This window comes from Myodes glareolus, chromosome 16, assembly GCF_982192425.1.
Source record: "Myodes glareolus chromosome 16, mMyoGla1.1, whole genome shotgun sequence".
Taxonomy (NCBI): domain Eukaryota; kingdom Metazoa; phylum Chordata; class Mammalia; order Rodentia; family Cricetidae; genus Myodes; species Myodes glareolus.
Window position 1 is genome coordinate 59202983 of NC_142041.1, and position 17337 is coordinate 59220319.

The 17337-nt window shown below is 43.4% G+C and overlaps 1 protein-coding gene across 8 annotated transcripts in view; it reads right to left on the reverse strand.

The window, feature by feature from the left end:
- Ncoa2 (nuclear receptor coactivator 2) overlaps positions 1–17337 on the reverse strand; it is a 231072-nt gene that overhangs the window by 83929 nt on the left and 129806 nt on the right. The window contains exon 1 of one of the 8 annotated variants that reach the window (XM_085677341.2): positions 618–640. The exons of the other annotated variants lie outside the window; for them this stretch is intronic. The gene's annotated coding sequence lies outside the window, so the exon portion shown is untranslated. Of the gene's footprint in view, positions 1–617; positions 641–17337 lie in introns of those variants that run through there. 8 annotated transcript variants of the gene reach the window in all.

Consider the following 17337-nt stretch of genomic DNA (forward strand, 5'->3'; position numbering starts at 1 on the left):
GGTCAGACTCGAGCCTCAGTTCCAAGGGTGCTCCTGCACATGGAGATGAGAAGTGTTGTAAGGGGATTCTCCCTGCCTGTTTTTAGTTGGCCAATATGGAGTGATAGACAGCGTGGGGAAGTGGGAGGGTCCCAGAGTTATCCTGGCAGACCTCATCCCCTTGTAGTGGCCCTGCACAAACATCGAAAGCAGAGTCTCTCAAATGGAGGTTCTTCCTGCCTCCCTCAAGGTTCAAGGCTCTACCTCCAGCTCCTCCCTCCCTCTTCCTCTCTTGGCAATCCATGTCCCTCTTATGCCTCCCAAGATGGCTTCCTTTCTCACATTCCGCTAGACTGACTTTCCTTCACTCAGCAAGTCCAGTTGCTATCACCAAAGGCCAAATGTGACTGAGGTATATAAGGATAAAACGACAGTTCTAAAAGAGCTCTTTCTCCTTCATGCTGAATGACTGCTGCTCTGCTTTACTCCTGGAAGTGGCTTTTCCTCCTCTCTACATTAGGAAAAGATGGTGAGAGGGCAAAGCACCTCAGAAAGACACCGGCAAGAGCAAGGGGGGAAAAAAAACAAGTTGAGTTAAGGAAATCAGCGGAGAATGACTAGGCATCACGGCCACCTACCAGTCCAATTGTCTGCAGTCTCCTTGGGTATAATCCCGGACCTCATTCTCAGTGGCCCCACAGTTCCGACCACTGTTCTGATCCAGTGGGCAGTAGGGCCAGTTGTTTTCTCTCTCCCCCTATCTTTTTGAGAGTCATGTGTTTTACACAGCCAATTGTTCTTAGGGAGTCAAAATGAAGAAATGCTACATCAGCACGAGGGAGGTGGCACCAATGGAACATTCAATTCAGGAGGTTACATGGGAGGGACAATCTGAGAACTGATGCCTGAGCTTCCGCAGGCAGGCAGGCGAGTAGGAGCAATGTAACCAAGCCTCAAGGTCCAATGCTCTGCTTAGTTTTTTGCCGCGTAAGAACTGTATTTAGTTAGTATTCATTTAGTACAAGTGCTATGTACTAAAGCTTACAGATTCAAAGCCGACTATGAAACCTCTATTGCCAAGCAGCCACGGGCTAGCCTTTAGGCCCAAATTTTACCACTTGGTTAGCCATGACCTTAAGACGCATTGCTACTTGCACATTAATGATGTTCTGCAAAATGGAATTACCACTGACACCCATAGTAAAATTGCCCACAGAAGGGGCAGGGCCTGGGACATACACTAAGCCACTGCTGAGGCAGTCACTCCTCTAGTTAGTGGCCCTGCCTCTTCCCTGACTCGCCTGTCACCTACTACAGTAGTAACAAGATCTGAACTTCAGAGGCTTTTGTGCAAGGTGCGATCATTCTTTCCCTACTTTCATGTAACTGTAGAGGGCCATGGTGGTGGGGAACAGAGGGAGTGTTGCGGAAGACCGGGCAAAACGGATTAATTCATATACAGGCACCACTTTTACTGTACTGCATGCGCTTCTGTGCTGAGATTTAAGAAACACATGCTCGGGCTAGGATGAAGGTTAGGATGAAGGACTTTCAACAGAGGTTTGGGGACTCAGGCCACTATGGGAGGTACAAGAAACAACATGCCACAAACATTCATTTTTACTAATTGTTTCTGAACCATAATTCCCAAGATTTTATTTATCAACATGCAAGGAAGAACCTCACATCTAGTAATCTTCCAACAAACTATTCTAGGGAATTCCCTTAGAATCGGTTGTGAACAAGTCATCAAAATACAAGTATGATTCAAGCATAAAGTATAACCTTCACTAGATAGCAAAAACAAGCCCCCCAAAACAAACAAGAACCCCCACATAGGTAGATATAGGTGATATTTTATTTAAAATAAAACTTATATATAACTATCACCATGAATACTGACTCCCACCACCAAAAAGCTCAGAGACCTCAACGGTTAGAATAAGTGTTAGTCAGAGAACCTGTATGGGACTGAACACTGGCTTTACTGCCGTGCACCTTAAATTTACACACAATATCTAATGTCCATGAGCAGTCGACACTCACAGATTTCCACAACAGGACTTGAAGAGATGAGTGGACCAATAGTGTGCATTCTGGCCCCCAAAACAGTAAAACCCAGGGAGCACACTTCTGTATCTTATTTGTACCTTCTTCAGATTAACGTAAAAACACTCTATTTGTACCATTAAAACATCTTTTGATTTTGCATTCACGAAGCAGAGGCAGACGCAGGCGGATCTCTGTGAGTCTGAGGCCAGCCTGGTCTACAGAGCAATCCTCTCTCAAAATTAAAAAAAAAAAAAAAAACAACCAAAACTGAACAAAACATTATTTGTTTCCTCCTGAGTTTACCTATATGCTAATCTTACCTTTTTATTACATAATGGTTCCTTAAATACATTTCCTCAACATATAAAAGTTCCTACATTGTACATTTTTGATGTAATTTCCCTAAGGTACATCTCTCAAGTACACAAATCCACCAGCCTTTACACTGCAGAGGGAGAGGAAGGGCAGCAAGTCAAAGAGGTGGCCACCCATTCACTGCCAATCACTGAGGATAAATAAGGACCCCTACCCCAAGGAAGGGCAGTGGGTAGTTTCCGGCTGAAGCAGGAAGGAGGGCAAGGAGGAGTGTGACATCAGCCAGCCATGGCCGCTATCCCGAAGCAGGCAGGCTCGTGATCTGTTCTTTGGTGGGTTTGACAACACTCAAGCCTCAAGAGTCAGGGTCTAGAACAGCTCTGTGGATCTCTGAACCAAGGGACTCTCTGTCATTTTCCATGCCCCATGTGCCAACATTTCAGCTGTAGAATGTGGCAGAGCCAGGTGAGTTCACTGTTTTCCTCACCGCTCAAGATACTGGGCAGAGCAGAAATGCCATAGGCAGATGACATAGATGAAATCTCTGTCTTCAGGTTTACAGAAGAAAACCAGAAGCAAAATAAACCACATGGAGAGATGAGTTCTAATATATTTCTGTAGATCAAAGTTGAAATTAATTTCCACTATAAAAGCAGGAGGTGGACAATACTCAAGGCACATTCTGCAAGTGGGTAAGCAAACAGAGCCTGCACACTTCTCCATGTTTCCAACATTCTTGAGTATGTCCCTCAGAGACTGCTCATGTAAATCACAGAAACAATGGCGACACAAGTGGAGGTAGTTGAGGACAATTACAGTGAGTGAGAGCAAACCGGTTTCTACCAGATGATAGCTGCAGTGAAGGACAAGCCTGAAGAAGTTGTTATTTGTCCATTCTTGTTATCAATAGCCACACAATAGCAGTGCTTTCACTGTGAAGGAAGGCCTTTCCTCCCATTCCTTGATATCAGATTGAATGTACTTGATAGAAGAAGAGCCACAAAATTCAGCAAGTTTCGTCTTTTAAAAGTAGCAATATTCTGGGAGGGAGGAACAATGCCCACAGTCAAGTTCTCAGCAAATGACAGAAAGCAATATAAAATGTCCAATCTCAAGTCAATTAAAGAATGCACTCTTTTCTTCATGGAACTCATCCATCTAACTTGGAAGGCAGCAAAGCTGCTGCTTGCAAAACAGCCTCACAGCATTAGAGCTAGTTAATCATCCGGAATCCATGCAAGCGATAATGTGCACTTTATCTCTTATCAGTACAGGCCATCTTCCAAACAAGGCCTGTAAAACTGTCAGATTTATTATATGCTGAACAAATTCAGTTAAAGGATAAGTAAGGATAATATCCTTGTTTAAATCCACACAGAATAAAGTGGTCAAGCACCAGGACTCTTCCTGGTTCAAAAAAGAAAATTTTAGAGTCGGGCCCCTACTAAGCCCCCTACTTTGAGATGGAATTCACAAGGAATTTTTCCTGGGGCAGAGATTCTGGAACTCACTAAGTAAACTAGGCTGGGCTTTCCTGTTTCTGAACTGGTCTCGATTTTCTGAGACAGCCTTATACTCTGTCGCTCACATAAGACTTGAACTCTCAGTCCTCCTGCCTGTCTCCTGAGTGCTGCGGACAAACTTTCTGAAGACTAATGAACACCCCAGCATTACAAAAGCACATATAAACGAGCATATCTCCGTCCCTACCCTGTAGGGATCCCGAGTGCATCAAGTCATGTGAAAACAGCTGATTCTCAATTCCCAAAAGTTCCCAGGGAGGAGATTCTCTGTACTATACAAACTCAGAATACTTGGGTATTCTCTGATTCATCTAAGGAAACACAGTATCCAATACTTGAATGAACAAAGCATACTGTTTGATGTGGATACTGGGAAAGGCAGAGGAAAGGAAGGACAAGCGTTTTGGAAATACCTGCTTCCAAGTAGTGTTCATTGCTCAAAATTATCCCAGGCAAACCATTCTGGTAAGACGCTAACTTTTACCAGAGGTTAAATAAATATTCATTCAAACGTAGTAAATATGCAGATTATGCAAGAATATTTTCCAATTCATACGAACAAAGCATGACAGACACAAATCAAACAGAAGCACACCTGGACATGGTGCAGAAAATTGTTGCAGAAAAACAACAATTTTTCTTCCACCTGGACCATAGAAAGAGAGAACACCATATAATATTTCAAACTATTTAGCTAGTAAAAAGGTATATTATTTTTCCTAGAAGGGGTATTACTCCTTTTATTGGAACACAGGAATACTTTTAACCTCATCTCATACAATATACGGTTGTTCCAGATTTCATATAAAATTTTAATTTATCTAGGATGTCACAGTTTACCTACATGTTCAGACTCACAAGACTGCACAGCAATGCATGCAGTGACAACGGTTAGCTTGCTAAGGTTTAGAAGAGTCACTTGTAAAGTATGAAGGATAAAGACAGAGTAACCTGACTGGTTTACAGCAGCACACTGTATATTTGCCTTTATAAGTCACTGGTCGTCAGGCACACATCAGCCTCACCGCCACATTTCCAGGACCAAGCATCACATCCTACAACTACTCTCCAAGAAGACGGCTTCAGTAACTACCTTCTGCAGGCTAGGTCCTCTTCCACACAACAGTAAGACTACTACCTAAGTAAATGTTTAGGATAAAATTTTCTTCTCCTTAGTCTGCTTTGCTCTTAGATTTACTTTTGTATAATGGCCTTAAAGTGGTCTATTAGACAGTAACTAGAAGACATATTGTACTTTCTGACTGAAAGCCAATAATACTCATGAATTTTTTAGTGAAGACACTTCAAGATACCATTGGGAAGGCAGTAATAAACACATTAGGCTGCAAACGGGCAGCGGCTCTTTAACGTACACCATGATAAACAAATGAATGGCCTGACTCATGTTCACTGGCGACACAAATAATTCGGCATGACACTTCCATTGTCTACATCTTTCTTAAAGGGGAGGGGATGGCAAAATTCATTAGAGAATATGTAAGTGGGGGTGCGGTGGGGGCAGAGAACAGCCAGTGTGATGTCAGTATCAGTTTCTGCTTTCTGGGTCCTCACGGTTTGAGTTCCTCAGTGTGGGCATTCCCAGGGCTCCTTGAATCCTCAGGTCAGATGAGCTAATACAGCCAGAAATAGCAAGATGAGGTTTTAATAAGAGCTCAGATGAGAAAACATGAAAGAGCATCCTTCCCTGCATGCCAAAAGCCCTTGTCTTCTCGACTACAAGAGGGTGCCTGCCTCCAGTTAACATATTAGAATTAAATTTCTTCTGAAGGCTTAAGCACGTACTCTAGAAAGACATCAGCAAACCAACACTGGAAGTAGAGGATTTATGTTCAACTTTCATAACTTGTCCAAGGTAAAATTCAATTATCTTTCTTTACTATTAACATCATTTATAATTTCTTTATGAGACTTAAAAGCCTTCCTAATTTATGTGAGAAACTGACTAAAATGACAAGGGCAAGGCAGCCTGAAGCAATCTAAAGCATTGTTACTGAGCTGTATGAAGTTTCTCGCCCTTTTATCTTTTAGGTTGATATTTACTTAGGAGGGGGCAGGTTGCATGTAGATACTTTGTATACCTCTCTGTCTTAGGGGTTTTACTGCTGTGAAGAGGCATCATTACCACGGCAACTCTCATTTAAAAAAAAAGATTTAATTGGGGTGGCTCACTTATAGTTTTAGAGGTTCAGTTTGTTATCAATATGGCGGGAAGCATAGCCATGTGCAGCAGATGTGGGGCTGGAGCTGAGAGTGCTGCACATCTCAGGCAACAAGAACTTGACTACCAGTCACACTGAGGGAACCTTGAGCAAAAGATGGCACCCCTACAGTGACACACTTCCTCCAATGAGGCCATACCCCCTAATAATGCCACTCCCCCTTTTTTCTTCCATAGCAGCACAACCTCACTTTGACTGAAGTCTTCTTGAGATGGATGTTTTTCCTGTAAAATCAGCTGATTAAGAAGCCAGTTATCAAGGATAATTTTAGAGAATGATACATGCCACTTTAACCATTTTACTCTAAATACATAAGCCGAGTATCAGTCTCTACTGCTGTATCAGCACCCCCATGCATAAATCAAATTCAAAGTGAAGAGGCTATGATTTCCAATTTTGGTTCATTAAAGACCTAAGTTTTTTTATTTGTTTTCCCAAGGTCTTACTTTGTAGCCCTCACCTTGACGTCCTGAGAGCTGTCTGCCTCACCTTCTGAGTACTGGTGTTACAGGTGTGAGAGACCTGGTCTTGAACTCAGTTCCTTCTGCTTCAGGCTTCACAGCACTGACTGTAGGCATGCATCGGGTTTCTCTGTGTAGCTTTGGAGCCTGTCTTGTAGACCAGGCTGGCCTGGAACTCACAGAGTTCCATTCTGCCTCCCGAGTGCTGGGATTAAAGGCGTGTGCCACCACCGTCTGGCCTTAGCTATTTTCTTAAAAGAAAATAATTTCCCCAGTGTATTATAGATGTCTTACATGTACCCATTTAGCAGGAAATTTTGTCAACATGACTTTTCATGTTTTAGAAAAAACAAATACATGTTTCCCAATTCATATGTAATCAGGAACACGTTTACTATAAATTCGGCCATTACAATAACAAATACAACTGGCATAAACTGGTGGGGAAACAAGAATCTGGCTTTTGGATGGCCCAAGACATCATTCTGAGGAGCGGAAAGAGGAGTGTCTGGGATTCCCAGCAGGGAATATACAGTCATTGGGCATCTGCCCTGTCAGCCCGGCAGAAGTTCAGCCATAGTTTACACATGGCTGCTGCCCAGTATCACTGGAATGTTTGCACGGTTCCACGTGTGAGGGAAGTGACAAATAGACCAAGCCCACGACTCTCACTGTGATTGGCAGGTAAGGAGGGGACAGGAAGGCAGAGGGAAAGGAGTGGAGCAGCTGAAATGGAGTCAAGTGGGAGGCTCAGGGAACCCTGATGGACAATGAGAGCTGGGGCTTCTAACAGAAAACTAAACTCAGGAGCAGAATGTATGATACACAGTTAAATCCGGCATTATGCTGTGGCTCAGAGCACACCCCAGGTGTTCATCCTGCTATGAGATTCCTAAGTACCATATCTTAGTGAACTGGGAAGTTACTTAATTAGCGTCTTTGAACTTTAGCCTCTTCATTTATGATAATACAGACATTATCTGCTTTGTCAGGGTATGAAACAGAAAGAGTTCTGGCACCCTGGGAGGGGTTTCTTAATAAATATAAAATATTTGAATTCAATAGCATGTAAATATTTATGAAATTGTCCAAGGTGTTAGTAGAGTTGGAGAAGAAAATTAGTTTATAGAAAAAAGTAGCAATCAATTTTTTGATGGATATAATTTAATTTTTATATTTTAAAGTTTATTCTCATTACTACATGTTCAATTCTTTTTTTAAAGAAAAAAAAAAGGAGGGGGAGGAAAAAAATCAGTGAAATGCTCATTTTGATTCCCAGAACCAATGTCTGAGTAGAAGGACAGAGCCACTTGTGATGGCTGATTTTATTGTGAACTTGTCACAAAGTAGAGTCATCTGAGCAGGGATACTACCAGTCCTCTGACCTCCACATGCATACTGTGGCACTCATGTCTGGTGTGTGTGTGTGTGTGTGTGTGTGTGTGTGTGTGTGTGTGTGTGTGTGTGTGCATGCATCACCCTCACTCATTCTCTACCTCTCTCTCCCCTCTCCGTCTCTGATACTCTAATAATGAAAACTATAATCAGAAGAGCTGCCTTAGCCATGGTGTCTCTTCACAGCAACAGAATAGAAACTAAAACACATTTCCTTCTCTGCACCAAAGTCTAGGGCACCCAGCTGACACTCTCCTCTCCTAAAGACAACCCTGCTGGACCACAGCTGGGCTCACATTACTGTCCCCCACCCCACTTCCCTCCACTTCATCAAAACTCATTCATCTCTAACTCTTCTCCCTGGTTCTTTACCTCTAATCAAACAAGAAAAGAATTCAAGCATGCTATAAGGAAAAGCATAGGACCCAAATGAGAGCAAGCGCTGTTTGCATTCCTGGGTAAAACATGTGCAAGAATCAAAACAGACTTTTGATTCTCTTTTTCCCGGTCCTTCCACATAAGGATAAAATGAACAGAGCCCACTCCACCCCCTGAAAATCCAAGCAAGCAAGCAAGCAAACAAACAAAAATAACAAAAAACAAATACTTTATGAGGCCCCTACACTCATTTTCTTGCCCCCCCCTTACAAACTTTCTTCTCGCTGTACCATCACAACATCCTCAACAGCATGTTGTACAAGGCACTGACTGCCACTGAAGGAAAAAGCACAAAGCCTGCCGGACACATTTGTATCCAAGAGGCAGGAGAGTTTGGAGTCAATCTGGACTATGTCTAAAGTAAAGCACTCGGGGTAGCAGGGCAGCCCCACCCCCTGCTAGCCTTACAGAAATTTTTATTTTCAAATAAGACTAACTTAGAGAATAGCTAACAAATAACTAACACAAATTAAAACTTATCCATTAAATACATAACTTCAAAGAATTTTCAGATGATCTCAACAACAACAAATGAGTCAAAAAGCTGGATTTGAACCTTTTGTGTCCTTCAAATAAAGAATTTTGGCTGTGGAGGTAGCGCAGTGGTAGACCGCTTGCCTGATACATGCGAGGCCTCTTTGCCTCAAGTCCCAGTAAGCCCCACACACCAAATTAACCACATTCTAAGCAGTTTCCAGTTCCAGTTTCACACCTGAGAAATGAACAGCTGTTGGCAAAAGCAGGGTCTCTCTACTGTAACTGTGCAACACCTCATCAAGTTGTAGAAAACAACAGCACACAGTTCACAGCTCCAGACAGAGACGGCTGTACTGTACAGAATCAGATACAATAGGACTCAGGAATGATAGTCTTTAATTAACTCCAGAAGAACTTGAATGATGTCACAAATGACAAATCTGACAAAAATGACAAGGCCATCTGAAGAAACTGTGGATGCTGTCTGGGTAGTGCTGGGGCCTGAGCTTCCCTGGGAAAGGTGAGCCGACTCCAGGCCAGACTTGCCATGACAAACGGCGGAGAAACAGCCCTTGGCCTGCCATACCTTTGCTGAGGCTGAAGACTTAAACTTCAAAGTTTCCTGACCTATGTATGGGTGATGGTTGGGGGGGGGAGCGAAGCCGAGTTGCTGGGACAAAACACCCAGGATCAGCTCAGTCCACACCAGTCTATCTTCTTTAGGCTGTAAGGACTAGACCACACACTGCGGTCACACCAGCCTGTTGTTCAGGCTGGCTGCATCAACTGGCACTCTTGCTGGAGCTCCCACTTCACAGCCAACATTGAAAATGACACCAGGAGTTTTGCGGACTTAAAAAAAAATCATAGTACAATTATGCTTTACATTCTGAACACCAGTAACCAGTGTCTCTTAGGCATTTCCAGTACTTTATTTTCACTTAATAGAGGAATGTTGACCACGAGAATATTGTAGATGCAGTAAGCAGAAGTTGGCTAGACATCCATAAGATACTGTAGAGATGAAAGCAAGATGGCAGTCTGGTGCTGGAGTGATGGTCCAGAGATGAACAGCACTTGTTGCCCAGAGAGGACCAAGGGTCAGTTCTCAGCCCCACAAGGTGGCTCGCAGACCAGTTCCAGGAATCCAATGCTCTATTCTGAACTCTATGGACACCAGGCTTGTGAATGATACACACACATGCACACAGGCAGACAATCATACACATGAAGTGAATCTTGAAAGCTGGTTTCCTAGAGGTTCTCAAACCTGGACACTAAAGGAACAGAATACCTTACTGAGGGACCAGGGATCAGAAAGACAATAACTAGAACTACTGGCCCCCCCCCCAAAAAAAAAAAAACCAATGGGAGTAAAGAGTTAAGGCCAGTGCAACAACACTCTGTGTCAATCAAACACTGGTTCATTTAGGCTCTTTTGTGTAACATGATTGACAGAATACAGACAATTATCCCACACCACTTCTGACAGGCCACCTCTTTCCTGTGATCCAGATCCCTAGAACTTGCTGGTTTCTTAGTATGCAGAATAGGCAGGAATTGGAGACTATACCTTCTAGTTCCTCATGGCAGCTGTGAAGCTACCACCCAATTAGAGGTGCTTTGTTCAAATACCCTGTTCCTGTGAACACCCACACTGTGCAACAGGGTCTAAGTTGGTTAGATTTTGGTTGTTATTTTTATCAGTCCAGCTTAGAGTCATCTGAGAAGAGGGAACCTCAACAGAGAAACATCCTCATCAAAGTGGCCTGTAAGCAAGCCTCTGCGGAGCATTTTCTTGACTACTGATGGATGTGGAAGGGTACAGAACATTGTGGGTGATGCTACCCCTCAGCAGGTGGTCTTGGGGTGTAAAAGAAAGCAGGCCGAGCAAGCCATGAGGAAAGACCAAGCAGCATTCTTCCATGATCTCTATTCAGGTCCTGCCTCCAGATTCCTGGTACTGAACTTCTTTCATGATGTACAGGATTACCCCTATTGATCTACCTTCCTTTCAATGAGATTTGCCAGCATCCCACCAGCTATGCTGGATGACTTCACAGGCTGTGAAATTAGTCATCACTGTCCCCACAGGTCTTGGTCTGATCAAACTTCCGGTTTACTTTTACATGGTCGTCTCTAATCTTCCTCTCAGATGTTTCCACTTGAGTGTCCTATGCTCCCCTAGGCTCTAAAGAAACCAGTTTTCTTAGTCTTTTCTGTGTGACTGTCTTCGGTGTGGAGAAGCTTTTTTCATCTACTTCCTTCTTTCCCTTGCTGCCCTCTATTCACAGGATTTATCATGCAACTCTGGAAAGCTGGGACTGACAGGAATTCTACATGGTTCTAGGGGAAAGCGTCCCACAGATAGCTCTTTTTGAAACTGCTCTTAGTACTGCAGAAACCTGCTTCATCCTCAGGTCAGGCTCCTCTGGTTTCCCCAGCTTCCACAGCTCTGGGAAGGCTGTCTTCCTCAGTGGGCGATGTCCTCTCAGGAAGGCAAGCACCATGCTCCTTCCATCACTGGGATCTCAGAGGATGCCTGCCTTCTTCCACAGTATAATCCAAGCCCACTTCTCCTTCCTATCTTAATGTTCTCCAAGACCTCACTAGAGGCCATCGACTCGTGCTTTGGCATTCCTCTCCTTTGCCTGCCTCTCAGTAGAATAATATTTGGAATACAGCTTATTCTGTAGCACCTCCTGGAGGGATATAGAAGTGATCTATAATCAAATTCAGTGTTATCTCGGCAATGACATACACGAATATTCACACCAACTAGGACAAATGAAGATATAAACCATCTCACACTTATTTAGGACAGACTTAACAGCAAATAAATCAGGAAATCTTTCCATTTTCAGAATCTGCTGCATTCTGAGTCAAATAAGGGAATGCAGGCATATTGCCTAGTACCACCACCTCCAGTAATTCCATGGTTCAAGGCCAATTCTTCCCTCTAGACTTCTGGGACATTCAAATGCAAAACTTGAATGTGAGGGTGATCTGGTGGTCAGAGCAGGTGCTCCTTTGTCCAGCCCTACTCTGTGTCCATCCTTCCTTAAATGGTCAAAGAGAATAACTTTCCCCAAATAGAGGAGGGCCAGTCTTCAGTGAAGGGCATATCAGCTGAGCGGCTGGCTAGAAGCAAGCTCTAAAATGCCAAGCTCATAGACACCTGGACATTGGGTATTAAACACTGCTACTCTAGTGCAATATTCCTAGTTATATCCCCACAGCCTCAGGAGCTCTCCTGGATTTCTCTCCTCTCGCCCCTAATATATTTAAAAGGTGTTTTCCGTCTATTTGGCTGTAGAATTATTGCCCTACATGGCTCCACAGCATTTCCATCTTCAGAAAGAGAATCCATACTTAACATGTAGTTACTATTTGCCTCATACTCAACCCAACTACTGGCAGTCAATGATTGGCTTTCAGTTTCCAATGATCTGCTTAGTCTGTACATGTTAGATAAATGCAGCCACAGTGCATGTGGACCTTTGTGTATCATTATTCATTAGTACAACACTCTCAAGGCTGAGCAGCACTGCAACACGCATCAGGGATGAACACTGGCTTGTTTCTGTTTTTTTTTTTGGTTACCGTAAATAATGTTTCTTCCAGTTCTCTTAGATGTATAGTTCAGAAAGAAGTTAGTGGATCATGTTGGAAGCCCATGTTTAATTTCCTGAAGATGTATTAAACTGATGCTCACGTGACTACACTTGAACCCGATGACAGCACCCCTTTGCCAACAGTTGTTTTCCACTTCTTTCAGCAGTACAGCCAATCTAATGGGCTTCAGTTCTTGTTGTTGTTGTTGTTGTTGTTGTTTTTTGAGACAGGGTTTCTCTGTAGCTTTGAAGACCCTGAACTCACAAAAATCCACCTGCCTCTGCCTCCCCAGTGCTATGACTAAAGGCGCGCCAGCACTGCCCAGTGCACCTTTGACTGACACTTCCTGAGCCACTTAGCATATTTTCCTGTGAAAAGAATTACATAGCTTCTTCTGAGATGGATCTTTTGCAACCATTAGTTCATCTTAAAAATAATGTTGTATACAATTAGAGATATAGATTACAAGGATTTGATCCCCAACACACACACACACACACACACACACAAACAAACATTATTAATAAATTTGAAAGATTTCCTAGTGAAATCCTAGTCAGTGTTGGTTTTAGGTTTATGGATATCTCTGAGAAACTAATCAATGCTGCAAAGTAAAAGCATAAACATGCAAAATAAGACAAATTTCCCTAAAAAGTCACTGACTCACTATGTTATTTCTGAGCCCTGCGGATTTAAGCACCCTTGTTTTATAGCACAGGTTTTTTTTTTTTTCCAGCTTTGGTTGCATATTTGTAAGACACTGAGGGAACCTTTAAGACATGTGATCTGCAATTTCTCTTCTCTTCTCGAGTCATGTCCCAGAGAGCAAAGCAGGATGTTAACAGACAATATACACACCACAACCAATGCAGTATTGGCAGAAGCCAACAGGCAGCGACGACTGAGGTGTCCATCCACAAATGGATGATACAGAGAACGTACAGACACACACACAACGTGCAACCTGAAGAAGAAATGAAGCGCCGACAACCTTAGACAGTGATAAACCACAGAATCTTCAGAAAATGAAAACAGACACGGGGCATTTAACAAAATTCCAGCCATGAGAGGTGCTTAGAGCAGCTCCATGCATGCAGAGAGAATGCAGAAGAGAGGTGTCAGAGCTGGGGGAGGAGAGGGACGTGACTGTTTGATGTGTGCAGTTTCTGTTTGGGATGATATAATTGTGGAAATGTACACTAGCAATGATTGCACAACCCTGTGGGTGTATTGATGTTACTGAATCATTCATGTAAAAGGAGGTGAAATAATCAATTTGATGTTACATGTAACTTGCTGCAACAAAATCCTAAAACAAGACAAAACAAAATGCAAACAGATGAGCATAGCAAGGCAGCTTCTAGGTCTATGAAGCACAGACTCCACAGGTGGAGTTCAGCATCACTACTTTTCTTCACCCTTTCCCGGTTACATGGGTGGCTTCTTCAGTGGCACAATCTAATCCTAGGGTTTTCTCCAAATCTTTCTTCCAGCCTTACCTCCCCAACCTTTCACCACAATGTCTCCTCTATAACAGACTCTTGTTCCCAACCCAAGAATGATATTGACATGAGCATCCACCTTAGACTTCTGTCAATATGGTGACCTTGTCTCAGCTTCTCTCATTGCTTCATCATCCCTTACCCACAGTACCCAACAGAAGTTTCCCTGCACTCCATTGCTTCCTCCTTTAAAGACTTCTGTGGTCCTCACTCCATGTGTCGTCCTGAAATGCACGGCAAGGCAGCACAGGACCTAGCTCAGTTTATCATCAGAAGCAGTGAGGGCAGGAACTCAAGCAGGGCAGGAACCTGGAGGCAGGAGCTGATGCAAGGCCATGGAGGGGTGCTGCTTATTGGCTTGCATCCCATGGCTTGCTGGCTTGCTCAGTCTTATAGAACCCAGGATTCCAGGCCAAGGAATGACCCCACCCACAATGGGCTGGGCCCTACACTATCAATCACTAATTAAGAAAATGCCCTTATAGGTTTGTTCACAGGCTGATCATAAGTAGAAAAGATTTCATCAGTTGAGGCTCCCCCTCTCTCTCCAAAGACTAGCTGTGTTGTTGGTGTAAACTATGCGGCACTCTGGGCTCATCTGTTCTTTTCTATTTGCCTCAGGACTGAAAAGGTAAAGAACCCTCTTTTTGCTGATCCTTGTATGAAATGAGCCCAGTATCTCCCCACTTCAACCCATTCTCACACATCCTTTAAGAGGTAGTTCAGACCTCCCTCCCCTGTACACTAGAGCTTGTGACACACGCACCATTGCTCTCACCTGCATCTTTGTCACTGCCACAATCTGAGTGCCTTCAACAGAAAACTATGCCCTTAGCAGTATGCTTGACACAAAAATTCTTAATGTTCATGATCGCTTCACGAACTACTATAGAGTTTAAAGCTACTTACTTCCAAACAGGTAAGATCATTGAATTTTGCAAAGTTTTAGTAGTACATCTATATCAAATTTGACACCACAAAGAACACTATGAATAATTATTAACATCATTCTCTGAAGCATAGGACAGTGACATAATTCATCTGAGGTCAGCAAAGGGCAGCAGGAGGTAGAAGAGGCCTTCCTGCACCCGGGGATAAAGAGATGGCTCAGCAGGAAAAGAGAACTAGCTGCTCTTTCAGAAGACCTGGGTTTGATTCCCAGAGCCACTTGTAGCTCACAGTCATTGTTAACTACTGTTTCAGGAAATGACAGCCTCTTCTGGCCTCTGCAGGCACCAGGCACTCACATGGGACATAGACAGTCATGCAGGCAAAATGCACATAACACATTTTTTAAAAAGACAATGACAAGGTAATAATCTCGACCAGGAGAGATGGTTCCTCTATTAGAGGACCCCGGTTCTGTTCCCAGTACCCACTTCTGTAGGCTTACAACTACCTGTTACCGCAGCTGCTAGACAGCTGACACCCTCCCTCCAGGTAACCATGGGCTTTGAAGCAGCTACGTGTTTGTGTCAATTGGAGCCCAAGTTCCTTTTAACCTCAGTTTCTATGTCTGTTAAGATTTGGAAACCACATTCACTGCACAGTATGTAAGAAAATTAAATCAAACTGGGAGGTGGTGGGGCATGCCTTTATTCCCAGCACTCAAAGGAGGCAGAGATGGGAAGATCTCGGTGAGTTCAAGGTCAGCCTGATTTACAAGAGCTAGTTCCAAGACAGGCCTCAAAGCTACAGAGGAAACGCCCCTCCCCCCTCCAAAAAAAAAAAAGAAAAGAAAAGAAAAGAAAGAAAATTAAATGAGATGAAAGTGGGTTGGTGTGTAGCCTGGCATATAGAAACTGTTGTACACAAAGTAGCCATCTTCACTATTGTGATTATTATTTGAAATACTGGGCTTATTGCAAACATTCCATCTGAATAGACACCGTCTTCTTCCCCCTCTTACACGCTAAATCATGTAAGCTAGAACCTCCTCCTTTCCTACATATTTGCTATGCTGTTGTTTAAAATGACCCACATCATGTCAGTACTGAGCTGTGCAGCATTCCTAAACACAGGAGGATTGAGATGTGCCCTAAGGGGAAAATACAAGTAGGCATTCCAGATCAGTAGACAAAAGCTTACTGTTGCCCGGAGACACACAATTCATAGTTAGGCCTGAGATACAAGGTCTCGAAAATCAGAGGCTCCCTGTCAGTTTTTGGGAGGATGTAATAGAACACCTGTTAGTGACAAGGACAGACAATTGTAAATTAAAGGTATAGAGAATCAAGGAGAAGGTTTGGGGCATGGATATGGAAGGATAGATCTTAGCCACAACCTACCTTTAGGACCCACCAAGGAATGTGACCAAGGGCCTAGGAAGGGTCTATAGTCATTTTTCTGTCCCTTGGTATCTGGAGCGGATATGCAGCTACCGTAAAAACTACTGTTCAAGCCCTGTCCCTTCAGCAACAAGCAGCACAAGCCACAAGCCACTCAGGGGCTCTGTGGTTAAGTCAAAAGAAATGTGAAAGTGAAACCATCACTTTGTTTGACTGGATGCAGTACGCACAGTCAATATATAGACATCTATGTGTGTAATCAACATTCCATAATCTGGATGGAATTGGCCACATTTCAGATGTCACCCGGAGCTGGTAACCAACAACAGAGCAGTCAAGCCCGCACATATTACAAAGTGCCTGGGATTGTCAGGTAGCAGTGTCTGAAGGATCTACTCCTTCCCATCTCCACTTCCTAATCAGACCCCCTCTTACTCCCAGAAAAGTCGCCTGCTCTTCTGTCCATGTGGACAGAAAATTTTACAGCAAAGAGTTATTTGTCAGTGAGAGGATTTGAGAATGACACCAACAGTGACCACTTCTGCATTTTGGAAAAAAGTCAACATATTGGAGGCAATACGAGAAGACAAGTGGTAACATTACGTCTAGTTTGCTTTCTCCATCATTCCCAGAACTTGGAGGGGACAAATCTGGATACGAGCAAGAATGCCATTACCATGAAGAGAATACACAGCTGCTGATGAGTGAATGCCCTCCATGCCACATGGAGGCTATGAGTTCCTAATGTCACGGGCCAATAGTACCAAAGGGCAGAACAATCTAGCTATGGTGTTCAGTGAAAGGTGTACTCTTTGGAAAGTGGCCAGATAAAGGTTTTGGGATAGAATCCCATTGGTGACGACATCCTTGTGGCTTTATAGGAAAGAGAGGGACCAGATACACACAGATAGCACGTGCTCTCTTTCTTGCCATAGGGTGAGGTTCTGTACTACCATGAGACTCTAAGACCTTCTAAATCAGGAGACAGAATAAAGCTCTTTTCTCTGCAGAGCTAACCTGACCATGAGAAGTGACTAACAAACTACAGAGCA